This window comes from Ostrea edulis, chromosome 7 (genome assembly GCF_947568905.1).
Source record: "Ostrea edulis chromosome 7, xbOstEdul1.1, whole genome shotgun sequence".
Classification (NCBI taxonomy): Eukaryota; Metazoa; Mollusca; class Bivalvia; order Ostreida; family Ostreidae; genus Ostrea; species Ostrea edulis.
This window is the reverse complement of record NC_079170.1, coordinates 76,785,636-76,791,958: the sequence shown is the minus strand read 5'-3', so window position 1 is coordinate 76,791,958 and position 6,323 is coordinate 76,785,636. Positions and strand designations below refer to the sequence as shown.

The 6,323-nt window shown below is 33.4% G+C and overlaps 1 long non-coding RNA gene across 1 annotated transcript; it reads left to right on the top strand.

Annotated features, from left to right (window-relative positions):
* Nucleotides 1-370: 370 nt before the first annotated feature.
* LOC130048526 (uncharacterized) lies at nt 371-4,400 on the top strand. Its single transcript, XR_008797315.1, has 4 exons — nt 371-1,600; nt 2,871-3,039; nt 3,286-3,471; nt 3,714-4,400. It is a non-coding gene; the product is annotated as an uncharacterized LOC130048526 (long non-coding RNA).
* The last annotated feature ends 1,923 nt before the right edge of the window (nt 4,401-6,323 follow it).

Genomic DNA, 6,323 nt, shown 5'->3' with positions numbered 1-6,323 from the left:
CCGTGTCCTGCAGTTTTTATACATTAGAATTAACTTCTTAAATCCCTTCCGTACTCACATTGTATAACATCACTAGCACATGAATCTACTTGTATTGATTTCAGTTATATCCTTTGCAATATTGGTTGGTTGGTTATACATTGTATATAGACTATAGACGTCACCGTTGCTGATGAATGGCTGCAAAATTTAGGCCTATGCTCACACTGCACGAAAAATTGCGTTTAATATAAAATTAAACACCAATTATTCCCCAATTAAATGTCAAATTTAAACGTAAAATGCACATTTAATAGAAAATTAAATGTCAAATTTACTTTGCGTATCCAGTGGCGTATAATTTTCCGTAAACGCCGAAATTTAATGACGTTTAACCCTTTCTCTACCGTATCGGTCAATATGACCGATAGCGCGTAAAAACAGGGCTACTCAAAAGGAGTGTCTATAAATCTTTGAAACTACGGACGTAATATATATGTTTTATATATCATATTTTTGGAAATTTTCTTTATTTTTTAACTATGTAAAAATCAATTGAGTAAATAAAGCCATAAAATTAAAAAAAGCATTTAAAATGAAAGATGACTTCGTCTAAATATGACGCAACGCTTTGTCGCAAGGCCATTTCCCCCCTCGCTATGATTTTTTTTATTTTCCCTATGAATGCAATGTTTTTTATATTTTTGAAAAGCATATATTCCCTGCTTTCAGTACATATAAAAATTATTTTTAATGCCTGGCAAAGTTATAAGAAAATAGCAATTTTTTGCACATGTACGTTTCTTTACGATTTTATTTCTCAATATTTAAACAGATCGGCGTTTTATCTATATTTATATATGGAAATAGGGGAAAGTAAATACAGCCTGTAACACTAGAGGAAATCTTCTTTTTGATGGACCCTTATTCATATTATAATTCTCGGTAGTTTTTATATTACGATAAAATGAAATTGGGACATGCTGCGCGGTTTTCTTAAAAATTAGCGACAAATCGACGTTGCTAACAGCAATCGACGCGCGTCGCACAATAAAGTGGTGAAAACTATTTGTATTGTCCTCTATTAGTAAATTCAGCACCTTTTGATGCACTAAAACAACATACATACAGGTATGAAATAATCAGCCAGGTATCTCTGCTTTTTTAAAAAAGCATAAAACCAATATTGGTATATAAACAGTTACACAACCTACATGTAACTTCATAAAACACCTATTGAGAATGTTACATCGGCAGAATGAATTTAAAAAAAGATAAATAAAGTACTTCAAATTCAGATATAAACGTTATATTTGTTCGGAATAGTAATAATTTTTTCTCTGTCAAAGAAAGAAAACAAAAAAGAAGTTCGCCTATATATAGCCCGTATACTTTTATTTTTCCGTGATCCGGATCGCGGGCCTCGCGGGGTTTTCTGAAAGTGTGCACGGAGAACACACGTGTTTCCGTTTCAACGAAAACAACACAGCTTCACCGTGATTGTCACAGCGAACGCTTGTATTTTACATCTTTAAAACGACCTGATAGAAGAAGAAGATGCCCTGGATCTCCTGTTGCAGGATGACCCAAACGATCATGCATTCAGTATAAATACGTACATGTAAGTTGATGTAGTCACATAGGCCGACTAAAAAAAAAAAAAAATGCGGTTTTGTCATGTTATGAAAAATTCACGATTAGTTAACCGCGATTTGATGCCATAATTTGTCGTTTCATGAAAGAAAATATTTATATTTTATGATATTTAAACCAAGTGAATAACACCCTGTCCGGGTCCGGCATTAATCAGTTTGATTACCCCCCCCCCCTTTCCCAGAATTATCTCCTTACCTGACGCGCGAGTGTAAGAAGGGGGTGGATTTAGTGTATAATGGGATGGGGTGGTTTTAATCAGACCGGGCATTCATGACCGCTGGTGAGAAGGCTATTTTCCAATTTTTTTCCATGTTTATAAAAAAAAAATTCTTTGTATGAAAAGAAAACACAATCTGTTAGGAAAACACACTTTGCATTATTGTAATAATAGAATTTATTATCATAATTTGAATTATTTTCTTTATTCTGTAACAAAAATAAAAACAAAATGTGTGTTTGGGCCAAAATGGGGGGGGGGGGGGGGGGGGCGTTAACATCAATCAAAGTCTGATTATGACAGGCTAATGAAAAATCATATTGATTTCTCTTTTATCCAAATGCATGTATTTTATATACACTTAGTAGCTTATGACCATAAATTACATGTGATCCATACATGCTGGTACTTGTATGCTATGAGCTAATGGGTACGTGTCCCCTTATTGCCGGCCTCCTCCGTAGCCGAGTGGTTAGAGCATCGCGCTCAAAATCACACGGCCTCTCACCTCTCTAGGCGCGGGTTCGAATCCCGTTCGCGCCGGTAAGTGAGAAAGTTTTCCCAGTTTACTTACGAAAGGTCGGTGGTCTCTCCCCAGGTATCTGGGTTCTCTCTTCCACCAATAAAAAAACTGGGTGCCACCAGATAACTGAATTCAATTCAACTTTTATATCTGGGGTCATTCACTTTCCCTCAGAGTTTCAGTATTTTCGCTGGACCCTATAGGTTTTAACCTGAATTTCTTCAGTATTTGCCCTCATGTATATGCTAGGCATAATACAGACACCTACATGATACATATATTTTTTTCATTAACCACTCTGCTACTCTCGCAATGTATAATAAAATATTCGATTCATTTCTAACACATGTATGCAATCCCTTACCTTATCTTTAAATAAATTTGAGTAAATAAATTTAAGTGCGAAACTGTTCCATGCTACCGTGAAACTTATATTTTGCTTTTTAAACATAAACCAACAATTTTTAATTGTAATTTCTTTTCTTCTTTAAAAAGGGTATTGATATCCCAATATTTAGTGGGAAGTTCCCAGGTATCATCCGCTAGCGACATTCTACTGGCAAATCCAGACATGCATTGGAAGGATGCTGATGTGGAGGACACAGGGACACCTGATCCAAGAACTGTGGCATTTCATTCGGGTTGACAACCTGGCTTTCAGTTGGTATGACTCTTGAATATAGGGTTAAATCAGTATAAATTTGGTTAACATTCAAATAAATCCAGATAATACATTCACAAATGGAATCATGGCATTATGGTACACTGATATGTGTGTACCATTTTACTGTTTTGTTGTTGTTGTTTTTGCTGCATAACTAGGGATCGCATACATACAAAAAAATTATAAGGTATGACACGTTTTAAGGTATGGTGGCCAATACTGATTTTATTTGCAATTTTCTTTCAGATATGGGACCCTATTACGGTATTCGGAGAACTGCAGATTTTATGAAGCTGTCTTTGACAGAAGATTTGGTTTTCTCCATTTGTTTTGCCACCAACCATTATGCTGAGATGGTCATATCTAGGGGGGAGGGTTGCCATATACTTCCCAAGGAAGTTTGCAGCCTTTCACTGAAGATGAACTGTACAGGTATTACTAGTTTTAAAAACCGATATTGTGGCAGTGATTTCCAGTTTAAAAAGAATAATAAAATGCATAGTAAAAAGATTACCTTTTCCAAATTAATCTGGCTGTGAATCTAACTCATTTATTAAATGTGTACAACAATTACCTCTGATAAAATTTCATAAGTAATTAAATGCATACTTTTCAGAGGGCCTTGATTATCGGAAACATTTACAGAGCCAATTGAGTTACTTTTTTTTCTCCAGATTTTTGTGCATTATCTTATATATGCCTGCTGTGAAGTTCCAGTCGATAGACAGATATTGGTCAACGCATGCCCCTGTCGGAACAACTGATTATCAAGAATTATGTCTAGAAATAGGTTTCAAGAGGTTGAATATAAGAACATTTTTGTTAAATATGATGCAAGTACATTTAAATCTAGTGATTGAAAGTAAGTACTTGAACATTCGTATATGTTGAACTTGGAGAAGAAAAATGGTTAGTACTTTTTTATAACATTTGATAAGGTGTTGTTGCTGAGCAACCAAATATAATTAAATAAAAAAATAAATTATTTTAGATTAACAGTAATTGAAAGATCTTTGTTTTAATGTTGCAATACTTATTCTATTTAATGGAACATAATGGCAAAACGTCATATTATTAGAAAATGATGGACAAGTATATAAAGTACGAAGTTTCCATTTGATGTCCTTTGACCTTAATTCTCTTCATCATATTTTTTGTTAAAAACCTTTTAAAATTATTAAGATCTATTTAAAGATTATATTTTTAAAATAATGTGACATTTACTAATCATCATGGAATGTAATTACGTTTAAATTGTGTCGAATGGATGCAGAAAGGCAAATTATGGTCAAAATTGTACTATGAGTGTTGTTACTTAGCAACCAAAATTATTTGTTTGTCAATAAAATTGATTAGTTTGATTGTGTTGTTTTTGTAGTATTTAAAAAGGCACATTAGCTAATACATTTAGAATTTCCTATTTTTGACTCTAATCTAGTGAGAGGGGTCGTAATATATCTATTTCAGAGAGAAAATATTGCAAAAATGTGCACTTATATGACCTTTGACCCCGTAGACCTCTTTGAGGTAATGGGATACATTGACAACATTTATAAGAAATTGTTCCCTGTCCAATTCCTAACAAAATTATATGTTGTATGCCTACCCCAAATCGTGATCCATGCAGATTTAAATCGATTTAAAAATACTGTCATTTAGTCTTTAAAAACCTCTAAAATGTGCCGGTAGAGAAAGGGTTAATGTCGATTATATGCCAAGTAAATGCCATGTTTAAATAAAATTAAACGTCATTTTACGTCTAGTTGAGAATTTAATCATCTTATTTTACTCCATTAAATTTCACATTTAAGCAATATTAAACGCCAATATACTCGAAGTTTGGCGTATAATCCACCCATATTAAACTTCATTTTACTTGGAGTTTCACGTTTTTTCATATTTTACTCCATTAAATTTCACATATAAGCGATATTAAACGTCAATATACTCTGAGTTTGGCGTATAATCCACCCATATTAAACTTCATTTTACTTGAAGTTTCACGTATTTTCATATTGTAAAACTTATACGGTACCAATTTTGATGCACCAGATGCGCATTTCGACAAATAATGTCTCTTCAGTGATGCTCAACCGAAATGTTTGAAATCCGAAATAACTATGAAGTTTTAGATCTAAATATAGCCAAAAACAGTGTGCCAAATAAGTGGAGCCAAATTCGTCCAAGGATAAGAGCTATGCATGAGGGAGATAATCCTTAATTTTGAAATGAATTTCTGAATTTTATAACAGCAATTAAATATACATCCGTATTTTCAAGCTAGTAACGAAGTACTTAGCTACTGGACTGTAGAGACCCTCGGGGACTAACAGTCCACCAGCAGAGGCCTCGACCCAGGGGTCATAATGTAAAACTTATACGGTACCAATTTTGATGCACCAGATGCGCATTTCGACAAATAATGTCTCTTCAGTGATGCTCAACCGAAATGTTTGAAATCCGAAATAACTATGAAGTTTTAGATCTAAATATAGCCAAAAACAGCGTGCCAAACAAGTGGAGCCAAATTCGTCCAAGGATAAGAGCTATGCATGAGGGAGATAATCCTTAATTTTGAAATGAATTTCTGAATTTTATAACAGCAATTAATATTTATACTCCATTAAATTTGACATTTAAGCAATATTAATCATCAGTATATTCGAAGTTTGGCGTATAATCCACCCATATTAAACTTCATTTTACTTGACGTTTCACGTATTTTCATATTTATACTCCATTAAATTTGACATTTAAGCAATATTAAACGTCAGTATACTCGAAGTTTGGCGTATAATCCACCCATATTAAACTTCATTTTACTTGAAGTTTCACATATTTTCCTCCATTGAATTTCACATTTACAGCTGTAAGCAATATTAAACGTCAAATTACGCAAAATTTGCGGTATAATGCATCCATATTAAACTTAATTGGAGTTTCGCATAATTATTCTGCATCTCTATCAAGCTTCCATATAAGCTAGAGTTAAACTTCACTTTAGGAGAAGTTTAGATAAGTATAAGCATACGAGCTATATAGTAATGTAAAACTTATACGGTACCAATTTTGATGCACCAGATGCGCATTTCGACAAATAATGTCTCTTCAGTGATGCTCAACCGAAATGTTTGAAATCCGAAATAACTATGAAGTTTTAGATCTAAATATAGCCAAAAACAGCGTGCTTCTTTCTGTGAAAATTCACAAACGTTATCATGAATTAGTTGCCTTAGAAAGAAAAGGCATGAATAATTAATATTTTTATTGCATTTTTTTATTTC